Genomic DNA, 23,747 nt, shown 5'->3' with positions numbered 1-23,747 from the left:
CAGCTGTTCATTAACTGGGGGAACATCATGGGACTACCAGAGTTGATGTGCTCTATTTGGGTCTGTTTGGGTCGACCATATTTTGGATTACGTATACTTCTTATACTTAGGTAGATTAGATTGGATTAGATTGTGTCTCTTTTTAAAAAATATATAGGTAGGTAGGTTTTCCATGGGTTTCCCTTCAATACTTAAAGATCCCCTCCAGACATGTTTCAAGGTGTATATTAAATACTCTACTTTAAATAATAATGTGTGTCTGATATGGTTTTCCCACAAAATTATCAATCAGGTCAATTATCTTGTTCAAATTCTTAAAATTACATCATCTCCCTTTCCCTCATTAAAAATTCCAAAATCTAATCATATGCAAATATATTCCATTTCTAAATTTTAAATGTTGGACACAAGATTTCTCCTACTACTATGTGAACCAGAGGCTTCAAGTTGAAATTGTAAGTTGAATATTGGACCAGGATTGGCTTCCAAACTATGTGTGATGTCACAAATCATGTCCATACGCCCACCCCTTAAAATATCATTTTCAGTGAGCTCAGAGAAGCTTCACAGTTTCAACAGATCAATATGAAAACAGCTTTCCACTGCCAGACTCTGCACGTACATCATTCTGTACAGTGAAGTTGACACATTCGACTGTAGGAACAAGAAGAAAAATCTATTTTTGAGCGGAGGGGGACTTTAAGGTGGGGCTGGTTGAAATACCTATAGCATTGCTCAAAAGTCAATACAACACGTATTTCCTAACTTAATGGTGAATGGGTCATTCACCCATTCACACAAACATGCCGAGGGCAGCGAGCTACCATACAAGGCACTGGCCTAACCACTGAGACACAAACTGTTGAGACATAGGAAGAGGTAGTGAATTGAATCGCCAACCATGCTAGAAGTGCATGACCCACTAAACCCGCTGAGCCACAGCTGGCCGTAAGATATTCTATTCTGTAATGAGTCCTTGGAGTTCAACAATTGACTATCAAGTCCTCTAAAATAAATGGTGCTCAAACCACAAACTGGAAGGCAACTGGAAGGAACCCATACAAGAACAAGAAAAACATCCGAATATCATCTACATTTGACAAAATGTTATATGTAGGGAGTATATTTTCTTCACAGTGCCCAGGAAGAATTCTTTTTACTGAAAAAAAAGCTCTACAGTCAAGGGCAGACGACAGTGTGGGTGATGTTCACATATTAAAGAGACAGCAGGAAAGTGAGAGAAGAGACTGACAAAGGATGAAAGAGAAAAGTGCAGAATGCAGAGGTTAAAGGTGATAAATGTTGAAGATGTAGTCAAGTGCTCTCTGCTACATGCATTTGCACATGAAAATGTATGTTCATGATGGTCCACACCATCTATCACTCTCCATGTTCCCATGTGCACTTGAGTCACTGGGCTGAGAGCATGGCATGGAAGATTTTGCACACACACACACACACACACACACACACAACCAGACACACATACACAGTACAGTACATACACATACTAGTGTTCAAGCCTGGGTGGGCACCAATGAGCCTGTTTTTAATGTAACCAACCAGCCAGTAAGAGACACACACAAATGTCCTGAAACACACCACACAGTGTGTGTGTGAGTGTGTGTGTGTGTGTGTGTGTGTGTGTGTTTGTATGCTAATGTAACCAGTCAGCCAGCAGCAGAGGCTCACACTTTCAGTGTAGGGTGGCAATGACCTTTTAACACTCACAAATACACACACACACACAGACATATTTTGGTTGTGTGTTTCTTTGCTGGGTGGCTGCTTTTGTTAGAAACACTGTTACTGTTGTGTTTTTATTTGTGTACATCCACAAATAGCTCTAGAGTGTTAATGTGTGCTGTTTTGCTGCAATGTTTCCAAACCTTGAAGACATTTTATAAAGCACAGAAAAGCATCAGCATTAAGGATACAGTTTATGAAGAACCTTTTTTCTGCTGACATTGACGGGGATCGGTATAGATAATGTATTGTCATCAAACCACTTTAAAAGGTCACAATGTTAAATGATGCAAAATAAAATTCATCATTCTGATTTCATCAGTCTTGATCAAAGCTCATTTTCTTATATTCAAATTAAACATATAAATCCACAGATTGTTTGAAAGCTCTGAGGAGGAAAAGTAAATAGTTAATCAATAATTAATTAACAATTAATATTGTGATTGCTTTCACATGGCTATAAACCGTTTGCGTGAAAATGATGACGACAAATGATATTACTAACAGATAACTTCAACACATCAATGTCTCTGAACTATTTGCTCTATGCTGTGTATTGTGTAGGAGACTGTTCAATTAATGTTGTTAGTATAGCATTTCTACAAAAGATCTGAACAGGCCCATTGTCATCATGAATTTATTTCAGAACTGTTCACAAAAAACTTCAAATGCTCTGTGTTTCTCTTTCTCCTTCTTAATAGGAAATATGCCGTCTTTGTTGCTCTTGCTGCACTAAATGCCAAAGTCAAAAATGTGGAATGAGAATAGTGTGAATAGTTCGGTCTGAAAATGAATTCAGATGCTTAGCATTTTTTCCTTTGCAATTCGCTACACTTCTACATTAGTGTGAAACAGCACATTATCATCAGAACAAATGCTCTATTTTGTCATAACACCAACACACACAATCACGCAACTGTTCCCTCTCTCTCACTCACACAAACACACTCCTGCACAGCCAAACCAAAAACCTTATACAAATGTACCCACAAAATGTGTTTTTTTTCCCCTTGAAACAGAATTCTTGTCAGGGTTGACAAGTCTGTTAAACTTGTGTGTATGTATGTATGTATGTATGTATGTATGTAATAGAATACCTTATTAGAATCAGTTTATAGGGCTCCTCCATAATTTAGTACTGATCAATACATAGGGCTTGGTGATATGGTCTATAAATAATATCACAATATTTTTATGCTATATCGCAATACACAATATATATCTTGAAATCTCCTCTAAACTAATATAACCTACTAAAATACTAAACTACAAAATAAAATATTGTTTTAATAAAGTTGAATAAAGTACTGTTATAAAAGTGTTAAATAAAGTTCTGTTATAAAAAAGTTAAATAAGGTACTGTTATAATAAAGTCAAAGTACTGTTATAATAGAGTTAAATAAAGTACTGTTACAATTAAGTTAAAGTACAGTTATAATAAAGTTAAATAAGGTACTGTTATAATAAAGTCAAAGTACTGTTATAATAGAGTTAAATAGAGTACTGTTAAAATTAAGTTAAATAAAGTAAAGATATAATAAAGTTAAAGTACGGTTATAATAATGTTAAATAAGGTACTGTTATAATAAAGTCAAAGTACTGTTATAATAGAGTTAAATAAAGTACTGTTATAATAAAGTTAAAGTACTGTTATAATAAAGTTAAATAAGGTACTGTTATAATAAAGTCAAAGTACTGTTATAATTGAGTTACATGAAGTACTGTTATAATAAAGTTAAATAAGGTACTGTTATAATAAAGTCAAAGTACTGTTATAATTGAGTTACATGAAGTACTGTTATAATAAAGTTAAATAAGGTACTGTTATAATAAAGTCAAAGTACTGTTATAATAGAGTTAAATAGAGTACTGTTAAAATTAAGTTAAATAAAGTAAAGTTATAATAAAGTTAAAGTACGGTTATAATAAAGTTAAATAAGGTACTGTTATAATAAAGTCAAAGTACTGTTATAATCGAGTTACATAAAGTACTGTTATAATAAATTTAGGTAAAGTACCGTTATAATAGAGTAAATACAGTACTGTTATAATAAAGTTAAATAAAGTACGTTATAATAAGTAAGTTATAATAAAATGAATCAAAGCGGAACTGCTGGCGATTGTCTCGGGCAGGAAGTGTAGTTGCTGTGAACTTGAAGCTTGAACAGAAGATTGACAGCCTCACCTCACCTACATACACACTCGCCCACGACAGTGGTCTGGATGGACAGGTGAGTGTGTGAGATGTACGTATGAGCTCTTTTTTTTGGTGTCTGTGAGAGAGAAAGCCATAGGAGAGAGCCAAAGAAGTAATACAGCAAAACAAGTCTCATGTCGGCGGCTTAAAAAATTATGACAATATGTACTCAGTGTTTGCGATATAGTCATTTACTACATCCCATGTAGAACAAGCCGCGACACTGAGTATATTCGATATATCACCCACTCCTACTCCATCAGATCCATCATACCAAAGGCTGACCTCAATGACTGAACCATTGTCATTTTAATTAAAAAAAACATTATACAGTTCCATAATATTGGTCTTGTATTACTTTGGTTGGTGAAGTTCAAGTAGCCAAACAAATCAATACTGATTCTGGTTCCTCTCTTACATTCTGCAGTTTCTCACCATGTTTATTCTCTGGTTACTTCTTCGGCTACCTCATCTTCCAGCCACGGAGCACCAGATACTCATGGGTTGCTGGTCATCTCAAGTCAACCAACTCTACATATGTGGCCTCTAAGGTCATCACTGTTTACCTGGGAAGGATTTTGGGATCTAACCTCAAGTACAGTGTGCTAAAGGGCTACTAATGTGGCTTAGTTGGGGTTAGGGAAAGATTGTAATAATAGTTAAATATAAAAAATGCAGGTTTTCTGCCAGTATATTACAGGCCCAGTGGCCTAAGCATCAGGGAAATCTTTTTTAAATGTATATTTAAGATGTTTTTAAACTAAAATATGTTATACAAGTATCATAGCTCTTTTAAGGAACAGCTCAGTGTATGCATGCAGTGTATGTGTAGTGAGCGTGTGTGTGACGGTGAGTAGCCTATGAAGTTAGCAGTAGAGCTGTGAACGTAGCAGTACAGTGTGTGTTCAGTTTAGGCTATTTGTCAGTGAATCAATGATACAACTCCTCAAGACCCAAGCCGAGGTCCCGTGTCTTGTTTGCCACCCAGCTGAACTGAAGGGGGTTATACCTGAAGTTAGTGACAAATTGGGCCGAAGCTCACTTCAGGTGGAATGACCTTTAAGGTGGACCAGCTATTCTCATTTTAGTGACAAGCCACTCCTCAGCCCCTACCCATCAAAAAAAGACACTTGGCTTGGAACAACTTTTCTGGCAGAAACCCTGAAGTGTTAACAGTTACTTTCAGATGGGACACAGATCTAGATCGCAGGTATCAAAGTTAGGGTCGAGGTGAATGTTGACGCTGGACACTCTGGTTGCTGAAGAGTGTCAGCACAGCAGATCCAGTGTAATACAGCTGAGAGACTAGGCTTGGGCAGTATTTATTTTTTCATACCTTTATACCTTCCTGACATTTCACCAGGGTATATGGTATATGATGATTTTAAAAAAAAAAAGTAAAGGCTGAGCTGCTGGTGACAGAAGTCATTGTAGCATGTATGATATTGTCTAGTGGTGATGTGCTGGTCAGGGTTTTTTAATGCCTACATCCACCCAACCTATTATGAGAGCCAATTCACACAGCCCAACCTGAAAAATATGTGTCAATCAACCAACCGAACCCGAGCTTACCTTCAAACCAACTGCACAGAAAATACGTTATGAATATGAGCACTTAGTGGAAGCACAAGGCAAAAATTCAGAGATAAAGCAATTAACTAGGGATGCCACAGTGAGAACATTTTTCCACCAGTTACTAAATTTGTGGCAACACTGATGTTACCGGTTACACCAGACATTTTACAAGGTAAGATATACATCAATGACGCTCATCCATGGGTGCTTACTTTGATCTTCAACATCAGATTTTTAGTTTAGAACTTCTCGTTACTTAAGAGTTAGTGCCAGCGGGCGTCAGGCTGCTGCCGGCAGGTCATCCTCTGTGTACAGCCGGTCTGCAGCATACCATAGACGTGGGGACAAGCCAGAGCATGACCACCGCTTAGAACCAGAACCAGGGCAACCCCCCTGCCATCCGGAGAGAGACACACCGAAAACAGGCTGAGCAGGCAGAGAGTGCACGAGTTTCTACCGAAAACAAACACCGAGACCTGGGGAGACATGAGAGCAGCTGCTCGCTAACAGCAAGGGAGGACTGTGACTCTGCTGCTGCTCCACTAAAATGCAATTAAAATTATCAACAGAATGTGAAGAAATAATAAAATGAGACCCTCTTGACTTTCTCAGTTACCTGATTTCTATGTTAAGGACTTGGGACAATTTTACCAGGAGAATGCAAATGATGTGATGTTTATGCATGTTCCTGAGTGCCTTGCCTCTCTCCCATCCCCCTACAGTTCCAACAAGGTGCAACACGAGTTAGCGTTAGCTTAGAAATGCTAACGTCCAACCCCGAGCTGGCTTTCTTCTTATTGGACAGGTAAGCTAACATTACTATAAAGCATGTGAAATATATTGCGGTCTAAGTTGGTTAATGTTAGCACTACTGCTCGTTTGCAATGGCTGAGTGTGAGCACGCACATAAGCACGAGCAACTTAATGTTCACCGGTGTCATAATAAGAAGGAATTTCTGATTCTTACATATTGCACCTTTAACATAGATACTGTATATCAGTAGTACTAGCAGTATTATGTGTAAATGGGTATTGCAGAGTTTATGTTGGATTAAAGTGTGCAATCTATAAATCGTTTGTTAAATTAATATGTACATGTTCTGCCATGGCAGGATTGAACAGAAAATTATAAATAATAATGAGATATCCAAAATCTTGAATTGTTGTTGACTTGCTTATGGGTTAGGATTAGGTAAGGTTATTTACTATTATTAACTGGCAGAAATAAGTAGCCTATTTTGTCAGGAAAGGTGAGGGGAAAGATAATGGTACCGACATTCAAATGCTTTCTTTTTCATTCTAACATTTTCTACAGTCATGAAAACGTTAGAAGTCAAAAAAACTTTTTCAAATAATATTCATATTGTATTCCAGTAATTTCATTTCTATTAGGCATCAGAGGATTATTACATTTTCTAGCGAAGATTTTTATTTTTATTCCCAAATATGTGGTTAAGGTAAACTTGGTTTCAACCTCATATTGCTCATAAAAAGCTATAAAGGTAGACAAAGAAAAAAAATAACTTTTTCACAGTTTGACATTATATTACATATTCTTCTCTGTGTACAGTTACCTGATGGCCTGGGGCCAGACACACACACACACACACACACACACACACACACACACACACACACACACACACACACACACACACACACACACACACACAAAAAACATACATTATGTACACTGTGCAGAATGCAACCGCATAATAAAATCTGTGGCGATTAACAGTGATTTTGTCATTAATTAGAAGAGATGTCCCAAGCCTATCTGGGCCAATCCAAGAATATTTTCATGGATCAGTATTGGCTAAATGAAAACCTTTATTGTACTCTACGGTGTTTTGTCCAACTTAGCCTGTTGGTAAGACAGCTGGGCTACACATGAGTGGAAATCAGAATGTGTGGCTGTAAAAACATTATTTGGGAGTGACTTCTGAGTATTTTGGCAAAATACACGGATTCACTAAACCCTAACACTACCTAATCTAATAAGAGAGAGATGGGAGATAAAACATTCAGGTAGCAGCTTCTCATTATGTACTGACCAGCGCTTTCACCAGTTCAAATGACAATCATTGCCGGCGGCGGGTCATATTAGATGTCACTAATTGACATTAATTCCGTGAGTAACTTGATGACAGGCCAAAATAGACCTTTTTCACTGCATACACTTTGACTTCTTATAATAGGAAAATCACACTTGTTACTAATAACTTTAACAATGGTTTTGTTCTATTTAAGTGTCCCAGTATGCCATCACATTGAGCCAGCATGTGCAATTCTCTAGTAAAAAAAAAATCTAGCTAATCATGGAATGTCAATATCAGGAGTCGCATTGTCCCAGTTAAACTGTCATTTTTATCTCATCATTGATTCAGCTGATCAATTTAATAGTTTTGAACCAGTGCCTCCAGGATCATGAAAATAAGGTAAGAATTTTAGTAGGCTACCTGTTATTTCAACATGCACATCTTCTTCTGTTATGTAAATGTAAGTATCAAATCAGACACGGTATCAGCAGATACCCTTTATTACGAGACTGGGATCTGGATTGTGGCCAAAAAACTTGATCAGGACATCCCTACTTATTAGAAATCCTCTTCTTGATCAACTTGTGTATTCCAGAAGTAGTTCCCAAATGTGGCATAACGCTGTGTTGTTGAGATCAAAATGGCAATGAAGGTGAACGTTACGAGATAAAACAGTTCAGAGAAAGCACTGTACGCTGTTTGTTTCTGGGATTTGTGCTTTTTTCACTGCTTTTGCCTGCACTGCTTTGTAATCTGGAAGCCACAGATGCACAAGCACATGAGAGATGAATACTGGGGCTGTTGGAACAGTCTGGCCAAGACAGGTCAAGTAGTATGGTCTAGCTGCAGGCTACATCAGGGAAAAACAGAATACAATTATGTTTTGTTAAATAAAATATGTCCAGCACGCAGCTAGCCAGTTAGTATTTTTTTTGTTTCAAATTAACAATATAGTTAATACCCTACAATTAAAGCATAATTTATCCATTTAAATTTAATATGTTTTATACTCAGCTGTCAAAACTGGGGAATTCTGTATCAAATGACAAAACAGAAAAATGCCAGCAGTAAGTGTCTGATAATGATCTGGTTCAGCACCAAAACTCTGACATTTTCTTCGTATCAGATTTTTGGTGAAGATATAGGCTATGTAACATTCACAAACACACGCACACACATACACACACACACACACACACAGGCTCCACTGTTGGACAAAGGGTCCATTTATGAAGCTCCAGGTAGCTTTCATCAGCTGGATCTTCAGTCTGAGCACTCCCAAGATAATACACACACACACACACACACACACACACACACACACACACACACACACACACACACACTATGCGAATAAATCTTCAATTTCAGGGATCTCATGGTAATTATTGAAAATATAAACACGCACAGTAGAAATAGCCCACAAGGTGCACATGTGCACAGAAATACACACACACACAAGAACACAGCATATGTTCAAGTCTGTACACAAACATACACAGTCCGTTTATGACATACACATAATGTGCCTTGACATGCACATGCACACACACACACACACACAGAGTCACTTAGTTCAGTTAATATGCCAAAATGACAAAATGCATGACCACACACAAATACACACACACACACAATATTGTGCAAAATACACAGAAGCATTTCAGTCTAACCCAGTCTCATATGCGTGTGTGTGTGTGTGTGTGTGTGTGTGTGTATGTGCTGGTTGTTGCTATTGTGTGTCTCTTGCTGGTTGCCTATTTGCGTTAGCATATTCAGAGACACGCACAGGCACATACATCCAACATATTGAGCAGAACATTTTCATCCAGTTTGCTGATCTTTTTATAAACTGAGTTTGTTTCCAAATGTGGGAATCTTTTAATTGCCCTGGACAAGCCAAACCACTGTCAACACATGGCAGTGTAGCAAAGCACTATAAAAATGTTTGTCTACGTACAATATCTGTCTCTGCTGCCAAAGTAACATTAAGGCGTTTTGGATCAGATACAGTTATACATAATGACTTTCAGTGACTGAAAATGCTTACTGTAAATGGCTGGATTACCAACAAACAACATAAGAACAGATACTGTGGAATGCATATTGTGCAAAGTTCAATCTTCAGCAATGGTTTGAATATAAGTGAATAATAAAAACAAACACATAAATTATGTTATCCATTAACAGATGAGTGTCCATGTTTTATTAAAAGCGTAGACAGTCAAATGCACTAAATAGAACTGAGTTAAAAAAAAAAAAACACAACAATTGATTGTGGCGCACATTAATTTGAAATGTCTATACGTCCTCCAGTCGGTTTCCGTGCTGTTGGGAGGCTCTAACATGCAACATTCAACTGTGAACAGGGCATTTGCATGCTGTCTTTTTTTCAGAGGGAAATCAAAATGAACCGTAAGAGATCATAGTCTTCAAAAAAAAAATGTATTGTGGATTTTTACCGGTGCTTTCCTTTAAAAAGGTAAAAAATAAAATAAAAAAAGAGGAAGAAGAACCTTACAAGAATAGTTTCAAAACAGAAGCTTAATTTTTCTGACGTGAAATATCTTTTTCAAGTCACAACTTCCCACAGTTACCTGAGCGCTGCCAAAGCTGCAGACCTTTCAAATCAAACTCTGCAGGAGTAGAGCGACTGTAAAAATAAAACTGGCCAGCATGTTCACTGAGATGTGTTACCAATCTAGTTTTGCAGCTGTGAAAGTTTATTTTGGACTGTCAGAAAATCAATTGAAAGAGATGGCCACCTGGAAGGCAGAAAAAATGCTTTCAAAAATCTAAAAATGTGGAAAATAGCTGCTGAACAGTAGTAAGTAATTTCATTTCTTTTTTTTGGGTCCAATAGCGAAAACTATATTCATTGAGCTTTTGGTGTTTTTGCATGAAAATAATCAAATTTATAGATAAATGTGTAAAAATAATAGAAAAGAAATAGAAGTTTAAATAACTATACTGTTTTGTCCATACTATTGAGATGCACAGGAAAGCAGCTACATGTCTGACATTGTCTGTATGAAACCTGGAACTGTCATATACAATTGAATGTTTTCAACAGTCTTTGTCAAGCAGTAATATGAAATATGTTTTTCACTTCTGCTCATTTCTTGTGTTTGGACAGGGGGCTGCTTGAGCCATCTGTGACACTAACAGCGATGAACTGAGAGAGTCTGTGCACTAGAGAGTCTGTGCAAACACTACTCACAATCCATTTTACCTTCATCTACAGATTGTTATAACTAATGATTACTCAGCTAGTTGATAGAAGAAATTAAAACAAGCACAGTTTGCATACACCAAATATCCATTTAACTCAAACGTCTCCACTTGACCCTACAGTGTGCGCCCTTGTTGTGCAGAGACTTACAGTATAGCAGAACTGCCAATCAATCACACGTCTATTCAGTGCTATGTTCAATAATGACTGAATTAAAGATATAATATATACAATATTTAACCAAATACCTTGACATTAATAATGTGGTAATATTTTGGAGATGATAATTGCTGGTTTTAGAAGATATTTCTTTTGAGACAGTAATTTAGATATGAAGACATGTGTTTTCCTGAAGAACAGTGACATAAGCTCAGAAAATTGCAATGCAGCCAAAAAAAAAAGGAAAGATCATATTTTTGTTACATGACTATATTGTAAAGTCTATATTATACACACAAGCATACAATACATAACCAAACTCATAATGATAGAGTATCTAGTCTCAGATCACTGTATCATTATATTAATATGTGACCTAGCTCTGCAATAAATCACTGCATCCTTACATTGGACTTTATATAAGCAGAAATTTTATACACCATACAACACTTCCACTGCTATACTGTACTGTAAGTGGACTACAACCATTATAATTAACACTTGCAGTGCAGAGACAGCCGGCATCAAAAGCATCATAATGACAAAATTAATATAAAGTGTTTTTAATTTTTATTTTTATTTTTTTTTTTTTTTTTTTAAGGTGGATGGATGTTTTTAAGTGCTGTTTATTTTACTAAAGGTTAACACACCTTTCACCTTCACAGTACCTTACTGTCAGCCACAACAGTGATCTGCAGTAACAACAAAAGCTCCATTTTCTGAACAAGAATGCTGCAATTTTGCTGCAATTTCCGTAAAGCTACAGTTCATGTGAGGTTTTCCACGGAATTTAACTTGAATATAGTATCTACTCATCCCAAAGCATAATAATCGAATGGGACAAAGATATTGTGAGTACCTGTCATTTAGAGTGCAGTGAAGAGACCAAAGACATATGCTCTCTGTTTTAAAACCCACAGGGGTAAAAAATTAAGGCCACATTTCACTGGAATATGAGGTCAAAGCAGTTTGTAAGTTTGCTTATAACTTGGCAGAAAAATACAAAAAAAGATTGCACGTTTGTAAAAAAAAATACAGAGGGCACAAAAATCTATTGTACATTTCCATGAGGGCAATTGAGGATATTACAGGACCTCATACTGTAGCCTACGTGTGTTAACTGTCCAATCAGAGCTGCTAGAAATGTAAGACGCAAGGAAGATATGAATTACCAAGAAAGAGAAAGCCACTCAGCATTTACCTTTTCGGTTTACCCTTCACTACGTGTAGTTTCAATATTCCGTAATAGTCTGGCATCACCTTTACCTTTCTCAATCTCGCTCACACACACAAATGCACACACACACACACCGTCCCCACACTCAGAAGATGAGGCAAGCTTCTCTCGGTATTTATTCCTCAAAATTTACTACAGGCTAAATGCAGACACTCCTCATACAAAGTGTGATCTTATTTGTAATCAATAAAAGAACAGGTTAAACTGCTCCAGCTGCAATAATCTGTAATAAAGCCCAGTGTTTTTTTTCAAAGTATGTGCAGGAATACTCATTTACTCAATTCATAAGGAATTGTCCCAATTACTGACCTTAAGAGAATGACAGTTGGAATCATAGATTTCACTCTCACTTATATTACAGTATCTACCCGGTTGTAAAATTCATTAATGAAATCACTATCTAGTATCTTCCCATGCAGCAGTCCGGAATTGAGTTTTGGAAGGGATTTGGCATAATACTGTGTTTTATATTGAAAAATTTTAGGGAGTAAATAACAATTCCACCATTTGTAATCAGTTTGATATGCAGAAGTTTTCCAAAGCTAAATAACACCAGAGTTGTTGTTTTTTTTTCAGCTCACAATGAAACAATTAAACCCTTTTTATCTGACCTTTATTTGCCTGCATATACACTAAAATAACGAGGCAACAGATCGTCTTTATGAAGCTATGATTTTATGAGATTATCTGCGTGTCGGTCTCTACAATTGGGGACCAAATATTAACAATACTGCATACCTAACCACAAACCAAATCTTCAGTACGGAGGGAACGCCTTGCTCTCCATTCGAAAAACAGTGGATTTAACAAACTCTTGTTTATGTTTAGGTTACAGGCATGATGTAATAAGATTCTAAACATTTCCTATATTTTCAGTAAACGTGTAACCATTCGGCATATAATTCGATTAGAAGTGCGGAGCCTTTTTAAACATAAATCAACTTTTTATAATATGTTCTCACCGCTGGCTCGTCGCCTACGTGCATCACTGTGTACAAGACGCTGGTAAAAACAAGCCAACCAATTAGAAAAGTTACATTTGTATTAGAGCAAGTGGATTATAAAGTGGTTGCGATGCTATCGAATTTAAGCGTTAAGGATTTTAATGCTCTTAAAACATGCTTTAGGTGGTACGTATCGACATGCCAAGCATAAACCTGCCATCTTTTAACGGAGAGAATGGCATCTGTCGTGAATACGACACAAGTTAACCGTGGAATGCATATGCTGCACTTAACATGAGCACAATTTCAATAAAGCTTGTCCGTTTGTTATACCTTCTTTGTATTTGCTCAGGTATAGTGTTTTTCAGGGTTTTCCTACCTGTTCGTCCCAGTGTGTGGGATCCTCCTCTCCCAGTTTACGGCCACCGTCGTGGAGCCGGTTGTTTTCTTCCACTTTTTCCACAAAAAAAAAAACTTCCACTTCTTAAGTTTGTCGATTTCAATCTTAATGGTGAAAATGACAAAAATTAAAACTAGAAAAAGCGCATTTCAGATCGCCGATTGTCACACCGTCCTTCTCACCACTTTTCTCACGTTTCTAAACCAGTTATTCCCAATGAACTTAATTAGAAAGGCGGAAAAAGTTTTTTTTTTCCTTTCTTTACCCGGAGAGTTTGCAATTCTAAAATGTCTGTTTTTTTTCTAAAAAGAACAGCTCCGCGCAGACGAACCGGAGCGGCCAAGGATGACAGCGCGGCGCGCGCGGCTGTCAGAACAACGCACACGTGAAGAACGAAGTATCGGTGATGAAAACAGATGAAATGCTCGATTCCACTGTGCAGGCGCCGGTAAAACAACAGTTTAACTAACCTGGAGTTAATTGAAGCTCAATGTTTTTTCGTCCAAAGCATCATTTTCCACTCAAAAATAAAGCGCTCAGTAGGTGGAACACCTTTCCCCTTTGCTCTCTGCTCTTCCGCGCGCTGTCCCGGCTGCACAACGCACGCGGCAGCTACAAAATACAACCGTCTCTGCAGGACAGAGAAACGTAAAAGAGACCGAGAGAGAAGCAGAGAGAGAGAGCGCCTGTAAAGCCGAGAAACAAGACTGTCCTCTGTTACTGCTGCCCTCTGCAAGTGTGAGCCGGCGCGAGCTCATCTCCTCCCGGTAAAAGATGATGATACGCCAAGCGAGGCAGAAACGGAATACTGGGGATCCCCTGCTGCGTCCAATCCTGACGTCGCTACCGGTGTGTTTGCGTGCGCGTGTGCGCGAGTAACTGTGCGTGTGTGTGTGTGTGTGTGTGTGTGTGTGTGTGTGTGTGTGTGTGTGTGTGTGTGATCGGTACGGGCGGTTGTTGCGGGGTGGTGGGGGGTGACTTTGAACTGTAGCCTATGCCCAGTCTGTTACAGGTGACGGCGGAGGGGCGAGAGCGGCACGAGTAACATTAAGACCGACGGTTAATGAGGTTTTTTTTTCCCGCTTCTAGTCTGAGTCTATACACAGTCTTACAAAGATGTAAGGACGAGGCTGCCCATACACTGATATGTGTAGTCTAGCACCATGAACGGCTTAATGCAATAGAACTGATATTCAAATTAGGCTTTAAATTAAATAAATAAAAGGTCCAAATTAAAAAAAAAGTAAAAAAAAACAAAATACAACAACAACAACAAGAAAAAAAAAGAAAAAAAAGCACAATATTGCAAAATTACGATATATATTGTAATTTTGCGATATTTTACATTATATATAGGTTTATATATACTGGTACACACACACACACACACACACACACACACACGCACACACACACACACACACACACACACACACACAATGTGTTGGCACCTACGTCCTACTCAAATTTAGCTTCATGACACTTACTCCCGTTGTTCTCTCCTGACTGGATCCCTGCTTGTGTTGTATCGGCTCTCAGATGTACATCACTTTGGATAAAAGCCTCTGCTAAATGAAACTGTGAAAAGTAATTGCAAATTTGAATATGTTCAAGAACAAGATATCTACACTTTTTAAAATATCAGAGGCATAAATATCTACACACACACACATCTAAAGGAGAGATGGATGTCTCTGGAGCTAATTGTGGGGGTTAGTGCTTTGCTCAAGAGTAAGTCAACAGCTTTGGAAGGGATTGTAAATCTAGTGTCAAACATAGCATAATACATGTACATTCACTTTTCTAAAACTAAAAAAGAAAAGAAAAAAAAAACTAAACTCAAAGCAACTGAACATAACTCAAAAATAAAATCATTGCTAACATCTCTGTGCTCTAAGCCAATTTTTACAGATGAGGATATAGTTCATAAAGTGACTTTATAATCCGATAGCTATAATTTTAGATGTGAATAGTCTCTGAGAAAAAGCATTAAGTTGCATAACACATACTGCAAATGTGGCTTGGGAATAATTGCAATGAGAACTTGTCAGCTCTAAGCAATGACTTGGAAGTGTTCTCCTACATAGCTGTCAAGATATTATGATTGCAATTTCCACTGCACTTTGGATACGCCACATAATTATTTTCATCCTTTTTAGACTTAAAACAATGCTTTGCTACAGATACACTGGAGAGAGCAAAAACCAAACATTGCAATGTCATCCACAAACCACAAATCCTGTAAGTAACTGTGCCCTGTCACAGTGTGCTTAGAGCTGTAAATTGTTCTTTTTTTTTTTCTCCCTGGTAGTATTTACCTTCTGAAAGCCATGGTGAACAATATGTCCTATCTGAAGGTCATCATATCATTTTCCATCTGTAAGTTAGGGTGGAAAGTGTTCACATGTGAAAACAGTTTGGCAATTAATGTCATCAGTTGACACAGTCAGTCTCTGAGTTACTAAATTAGCCTAAATGCATTAAAAAAAGGTTTTCCTGCCTAAAAAAGTTAGTCAGTGTGGAAGATAAAGATTAGATATCTCTAAAGTCTTTTCTAGAGGCTTAACAGAAATATAATTATTGAGTCATGTATTAACTTATTGTTGTAAAAACAATTTTTAAACTGTTCAGTGGGGAACAAACTGTGCATGGTATTTGTGAGTATTAAGCAGACATAGTGTATATGTCTGTGGCAAAGGAGACTCTGGACTAAACCATTAAACTCCGGGGGAACAATCAGGATACAACTGGTGTGTAATTTATGTTGCGTTCGGTTGTTAATTTTGTGCTGAATAAAAGACAACGCAAAAGCTTTCACAGTGTGTTTCCTTTACGGCTGGGTTATTCAAGCACTGCTTTCTACCTGCATTCATGAGTGCGGAGATCAGTATGCTTCGAAAATATTTTCACAAGAATCAGTATTAAGCCCTGTTGGCCATAACAAAGACGGGAGATGCATGAGAAGTGTAGGCCAAAAAAAAAAAAAAGGATATTTATTAAAGGGAAAAATGGGAAAGAATACAGTGGATGAGGATGAATACAGCGCTGTCAGAGCTGTATGCAGGTACATTTGCCTGGTGTAAAATGTGGTTGCTAACAAAACCAAAAAGCAGGCTTGGTGAGTACAGGCTTGGTGCATGATTGAGGGAGCACAGCGAAATCTGGGCAGGGTTCATGTAGTGACACAGGCCGGGCTCAAAGTAAATAGTGCTGCAGTCGTGCTTTACAATGTGAGATCTGAGAAAAAACTGATCCAAACCAGGCCAATTAATTAATATTTACACCACAGGAAAAAAAGTGTAGCTTATAGTATTGTATATGTGGTATGTAGTTTGTAATTATAATAATATGAATGACACGGGGTAACATATTGGTTGACTTATTATTGTTTCATCGTATAACAAATTATTTTAACATTCTTCCTTTCCTGAGAGAGCGGGGAATTATTAAACATCTTATTTTTGTAATACAACCCAATAAAACAGGTCTGTAACTGTTTCAGAGGAGTGCTCAACCCTATGATAATGTTTGGTGTATTTTCTCGTGCTATTGTTCATTGTCTTTTCCGGGCGCCAGCATGAGCGAGTGGCCTTCGCAGCAGCTGCTCTCCATAGGTTTCTCTGGACTTTTTCTGCCTCTTTCCTTCTTCTTTTCCCTGTTCTTTGGATATATATTTTGTGGTTTACTTTTGCTTTTATCATTAGGACCTACACCCACTATCAGCTGATCATGCTTGTCAACATCACCTACATGAAACTGGCAAGCATCCCAGTGGAGCCTCGGAGACAGAGGAGAGAGGGGTGAGAGCTGGTGCTAAGGTGAAGGAGAGAGCGAGGAGATTTAAACCCTTCCTGCCATCTATCGTCATGGGGATGTGAAATAATTGACGAATGAGATGGACGAACTTTTCTACCCTCACTACAGCACAACGGATATATCGTGAGTTCAGTGTCTTGTGTTTTATGGAGACATGGATATAGGATGCTAGAGAAACAGAGTGGTGGTAAGAACAAAGGAGGACGGCTTGCCGTTTTTTTCAGCTCAAGATGGTGTTACTCCAGACATGTTACCATGAAATCTAAGGTGTGAAGTCTTGATATTAAACTGTTAGCAGTGGGAATGTGGCCATACTATCTGCTGTGGGAATTCTAACATGCTATTGTTACGGTTAGTTACATTCCTCCTTCCGCCAGTGCAGCCACGGCTGTGACGTCATCCACTCGATTGGACTTCGGACACAGCACATGGATGCCCTCATCATCATCTTGGGAGATTTCAACCATGCCCCCCTCTCCTCTACATCGACTAACTTCAACCAGTACATGAAGTATACAACAAGGGATAATAAAACACTGAACTTACAGTATGTAAATGTCGGTACGGCATACACCTCGACTGCCCTGACCCCACTAGAAAGATCGGATCACAAACTAGTACACTTAGTGGCCACCTACATGCCTGTTGTACTACATATACCAGTCACTACCAGGGCTGTTAGAGTATGATCACAGGAAGCCAGACTGGGATGTACTCTGCACTGCACATGGAGAGGACATCAATGGCCTATCAGACTACATTATGGACTATATTAACTTCTCCACGGACATTCTCCCCACTGAAACAATCTGCTGCTTCCCAAACAACAAGCCTTGGTTTAATAGAGACATCAAATTCATCTAGAAGAAGCAGGCTTTCAAGGCTCGGGATAGAGAGGCCCGACGCATCCAGAGGGAGCTGAAGAAAAAGTTTAAGGAGGCAAAGAATGCATACCGGTAGAAGACTGAGAGTCAGCCTCAGCAGAACAACTCGGAGGAGGTGTGGAGTGGGCTGAGGAAGATGACTGGCCAGGGGTGGAGGGGAGAGAAGAGAGGGTAAACAAGTTTAATCAGTCCTTCAACAGGTTTTACTCAGGAGCCACATCACATGCTCTCAGTTACTTCAGGCCAGTGGCACTGACCTGTCACATTATGAACACCTTTGGTGGCAGACTCTCTGGACCCCTTACTGTTCGCTTACCAGGCCAACCTTCTGTCTCTCTGATCCATCTTAAAATCATTTGGGTGAGCCTTTCATCAGTCAGACAAAGACAATGAATGTCATCTAGGTGAAAGGGAGCTGAGGGACGTTAAAAGATCTCTCTGAATCCACATTCTTCTTTGCCAAGCCAGAGCTGGCGTTTTGTGGCAATGATGAAACCAGTAGGCCTTGCATTTGTGATAATTATGTAGAGCTGCTGCATGTTATGGCTCAGACAAACCCTGTTACCTAGCATACCAAATAAACTGAGTGGTGTGTGACACAAAATGCCATTAGCAGAGAAATCAATTCAATTCATTTAGCAGACGCTTTTATCCAAAGCAACATACATCTGAGAGCTGATACAACACAAGCAGGAAATCAATGCAACACTGTTTTGTAGCAGCTGAAGAGGAGTTCACTAATATCACTTTTGCACTTTATTTTTTTTGGAGATTCAATGAGTAGTTTGGAGTACATTACAGTACGTTGATTTGGCACTTGAAGTGACAAAATTTTTGGCATGCACATACAGTGCAAGCTATTTGTGGTTTGGTGTCTTGGTCGAGAACGCTTAAATATGAAGGATCAAAACACCAACCTTGTGATTACTGTCCAACAAATGGAAGCAGAAAAAGAGTTGTCACTTGGCACTGCTACTCCAATAAGTGCACTGTTGAAGCAGGCAGACAAACACACAATAGTATAACCATAGAAAAATATGAGAAAGTGCAGGAAAACATGGCCAAAGTAAACTGCCTAGAAATATAGGAATCTTTTAGTAAATGGCCTAGAGCGAAACAAAGAAAACAAAGAAATGGTATAGAAATTTGAGTTATTTTCATCAAGGTCATAAGTGAAGCCAATTACTTATTGCACCTGTGTAAAATCTGGTATATAAGTTCTTCCACTCTGGTCAAATACTGGATCTTACACAAGTGAAATGAATCCGCAGAATAGCTTCACTTTACTTGCTTCTTGTATTCACTTATCCTTCTGTACGTGAGACCTAGTTTAAATAAATGTTGCATCTTTCATATAGTATAAGCGTTCTGCTTTCTCACATCTGACAGTGTGCTCTATTTTCATTGGTACAGCACATACTATTTTTGACAAAATATGGCAGCAAGGCTTTTGTTCTTGCACAAATATAATTCTGTGGACAAGCACAGACAGCACATATTTATGATAGGATGTCAATAACAGCCACTGAACTGCATGGTGTAAAATATAAAAGAAGATAGTTATTTCACAGGAAATTCATACACACAAAAAGACTTTTTGACACTACTATGTACCAAAAATGTGGATTCAGTCAAGTCATACCCTTGAGCTAACTTTAACCAAATAGTTTAGTGATGTGATCATTTACTGTGCATACTCCTCATAGTTTGCTGATTAGTTGAGAATGTATTCATTCAGGCTCAACTGATTCTCTGTGATTGTTTTCCAGACTTGATTAAAGTTTTAAAAAATGAGCTTTGCGATATAATCTGGCTTTATGAGGCCAAGGACATGTATAAACTAGATTTATCTGATGTGAGGATTGAGAATTCAAGTGAGAACCCTAGGATACTGTTACTACATGCCAACACACACAACATGGACTTGTGGACTTCATGAAGTCTGCTGAAACCCAACTCCTGGAAGAGACCTGCAGCAACCACATGGATGATTGGTTTAAAGCTTATTCAGAAACCATACCCTCTTTGATCAAAATGATGATCAAAAGCCCAATGACTTATCGGTTGGTGCTGCATTTGACAGTCAGTACATTCAGATTTACCTCTTTAGGTTCATGGTGTAATTTTTGATGGTACCTATGTTCTTTTTCTGGTCCTTTTAACTAAAACCTTTAACCTCTTATGTGAGAACATCAGTGGTTCTGTACATGTTTTGACAAGATGCTCAAATGGAATACAATATCTCACGTATTTCAATTGCATTATACTGATGACACATCATGTTTACACTCCATACGGACATGCCACCGACTTTTCACGCTCCTGCCGTCTGGCAGGTGGGACCCAAACCAGCAGGTTCACGGACAGTTTCTACCCACAAGCCATCAGGTTACTGAACTGCTGACACTATCACTTGCACACACACCATACACACATACTACAGTAACACAATGGCATACACATACCAATGATTGGACCCTTACTTCACACAATTGGCCACTAAGAATAACTACTGTTTACATACTGTCTACTGTTTAAATAACTACCATTTTTACATTGTTTACCACTAGTGACTTGAATTCATATCAGTATTGCACTGCATACATGTTTTCCCATGACTAAGTTGACAACCAGTGTTATTAGGCTTCAAACCCCTATGTTTATCCAGGTTTCTTATTATTATTATTTGTCTTCTGCTGTGGCTAAAATTGCCATGAGCTGGAATGAGCAAAAACTATGGAACTTAGCACAATAGCTGGAAATGACATGCATGCATCCCAAGAAATATGAGCCCAATCAGCCAGATGGTGGCGCTGTGATTAAGCCCCTAAAATTCAATTTTTGAAAGGCCACACCCCTCAAACCATAGGTCTGATTGATTTGAAATTTGGCACACAAGTCCAGCTCAATGTGCTCTACAAAAAATGCCTCTTGGACGATAAAAATCTGCCATGATGGATTTTTTGCTAATTTGCATGAATTGAAAAACAGTAAAATGAATAGAACTTTTTGGATTTTGACTCTATCAACACATCAAATTTTTATTATAAGTAGGCAAGCTTGATCGAAAAACATGGCCGCCATCAACCAAAACACCTTTGCAAAGGGCGGGGCTTAGGAAATATTGGCCAAAACTCATTAACCATTTGTCCAACCATCATATATGTTGGTACATAACTTCAGTCCGTAATTGGGAATAGATCTACAAAAGCACTTTGAGCCTGACCCATTGAAGGTGCCAAAATGCCACAAATGCGTATCTGAAAACCAGGTGCACAGAATTTCACCAAAATTGGTTTGCATGCTCTGAGGGCAAGTAATAACCAAAATCTGAAGTGCCATATTGATCGGTGCAAGTGGGCATGACCAATCACATATTTGCTCATAACTCAAGTTGCCATTGATCAATCATGACTCACTGGAGACATCCAGCATCTCCTGAACATACGCACCAAGTTTCGTTCAAGTTGGATGAAGGGGGGAGGAATGGCAGAACTTGCTTTGTGATGGTGAAACACTGTGTGTGATTGGTCTCACTCCCTCTTTAAACAGAATTAAATTAGCTGAAGTGACTTTACTCACATTTGTGAAGCCTAAAACCCACTTGTGGCTTTAATTTTGGACGACTGAACTGCTTCCTTCTGTTGAGTGCAAACAGGTTTGAACCCGCAAATTGCAAATTGAAAATAATTACTATGCAAATACTGTTTTTATTTTAATCACTAACTATGTCTGTTTTTTTATTACTGCCTTTACTTTTTTTTTTTTTTTAATTTATTTCATTTATTATGTAAAGTTAAGTTGGCTCTGAGTCTAAGAATTTCATTAGTGTTATCAAGTATATGACAATAACACTTGAAAAATGAAATGTGGGATTGAACAATTCCCAAACACTACCAGAAAATTACCTGGATGGTTCCTTTTCTGTTTGACAACAACAGCCAGGATGAAATTGTCTCAGAGGCACAATACTACTGAAACTGGCTCTGATTAAATAATGCTACTATTCCTGCTACTGCTACTGCACCAGTGGTGAGGGCCAAATTGGGTTTGAAAAGCATGAAAATGTACTACCTGAATAGGACATGCCACCATAGCATTTATCCATGGCAATTATGTTTCACCATCTTGTGGCAACAAGCCTTTACAATCAGGATTATTTCAACATATAAGGCAAACATGACATACACATCCAGCTGGAACAGAGCAACATGGGCATCCAGTCGGATATCCTCACCCTTATACCTTTTCTTTGCTGCAGTGCTTCCTAAGAAAAATATCAGGGCTGCTAGTTTGCCAACTTTCTTCACCCAACAGTGTTCTCTTACATCAATTCCCCGCCACTGCATGCTGGGTAGGGAGAGTCCAAACAGCTTGTTTCAAACAGCTGTCCACTATTTTGGGAGTCAGACAAATGGACAGGCAATCCAATGCAATAAGCTGAAACCTGAAAAGAACTCAGTGGAAATGTCTGTACTATCTAACCTTTGACATTAGACATTAGATTCAATGTTAATGATGTCACTGACATTACTATAATAATATTGTGATAATTCAGTGATAATTCATGATGCTCCGATTCAATATTTTTAAAATTTCGATTGAATGAATTTAGGCTCTGTGATGTAGATGGATTGCAAGTAATTCACTTATTGTATTAACCTGTTCTTCTCTTCTTTTCGTCCAACTAGTCTCCTCCATCTGATCCTCTCCTCATAGGGAAACATACAGTATTTCTCACAATGGAGCACAAAACACACATTTGCATTTTCCAACATATAAAGCTCATTTCATGAGACTAAGCAGAAGCTGGTTTGAATTGGCTGTTGAAACAAGTGAAACCAATTCTTTTCTTCAGTCAAGTCGTATTACAGTCAAACAATATTTTGTGTGACAGTAGCTGTGTAAAATATGACAAAGAATGAGTGTCCAAAGGATTGTATTTATGTATGGTGTGTATGAATTTGCATGTCTATATCTGCATATAAAAATGTGTTGTGTTTTTATAGCTTGCCCATGCAAGGCCGTACCAGTTACTGTTTTACACAGCGGCTGTGTGTTCTTTTAATTTGGCCACATATACAAACACACACACACACACACACACACACACACTCACACACATAAAAAAAAGAGATTCACAGAAGCAAAAAACATACATTCACTTGCATGTTTGTGAATATTCACGACAGACACACAATCACACAAAAAACAATCCTTCTCTGTCAAACACATGTACATGCATGCACACAAATGCTTTTTACTTGCTGGGAAGTATTTGAGCCTTGATATTGATGGTAATTTGCACATTAATCTTAAGTGTGTGTTTGATCTCTGCTATTGTTTCAAATGACATTGCTGTAATCCCTTTGATTTTCTCATACAGAAGACTGTGCCAGTTTAAAGACAAATCTGAAAGCTCTGCTAGTTAAAAAGACACAATACAAAGAAAATGCACTAGTATCTATTTCACTAGTATCACTAGTATCTGCTCACAATTCAGTGCTAGGTATTAAAG

At 38.1% G+C, this 23,747-nt stretch overlaps 1 protein-coding gene across 6 annotated transcripts in view; it reads right to left on the bottom strand.

The window, feature by feature from the left end:
• LOC122979333 (teneurin-3-like) overlaps positions 1-23,747 on the bottom strand; it is a 370,351-nt gene that overhangs the window by 330,349 nt on the left and 16,255 nt on the right. Inside the window, exon 1 of one of the 6 annotated variants that reach the window (XM_044346692.1) lies at positions 15,017-15,070. The exons of 4 other annotated variants lie outside the window; for them this stretch is intronic. The gene's annotated coding sequence lies outside the window, so the exon portion shown is untranslated. Of the gene's footprint in view, positions 1-13,508; positions 14,358-15,016; positions 15,071-23,747 lie in introns of those variants that run through there. One more of the 6 variants, XM_044346689.1, reaches the window with a different exon arrangement.

The sequence above is a fragment of the Thunnus albacares genome, chromosome 3 (genome assembly GCF_914725855.1).
Source record: "Thunnus albacares chromosome 3, fThuAlb1.1, whole genome shotgun sequence".
NCBI classification, from domain to species: domain Eukaryota; kingdom Metazoa; phylum Chordata; class Actinopteri; order Scombriformes; family Scombridae; genus Thunnus; species Thunnus albacares.
The sequence above is the reverse complement of the archived record's forward strand: the minus strand, read 5'-3'. Positions and strand labels throughout refer to the sequence as shown.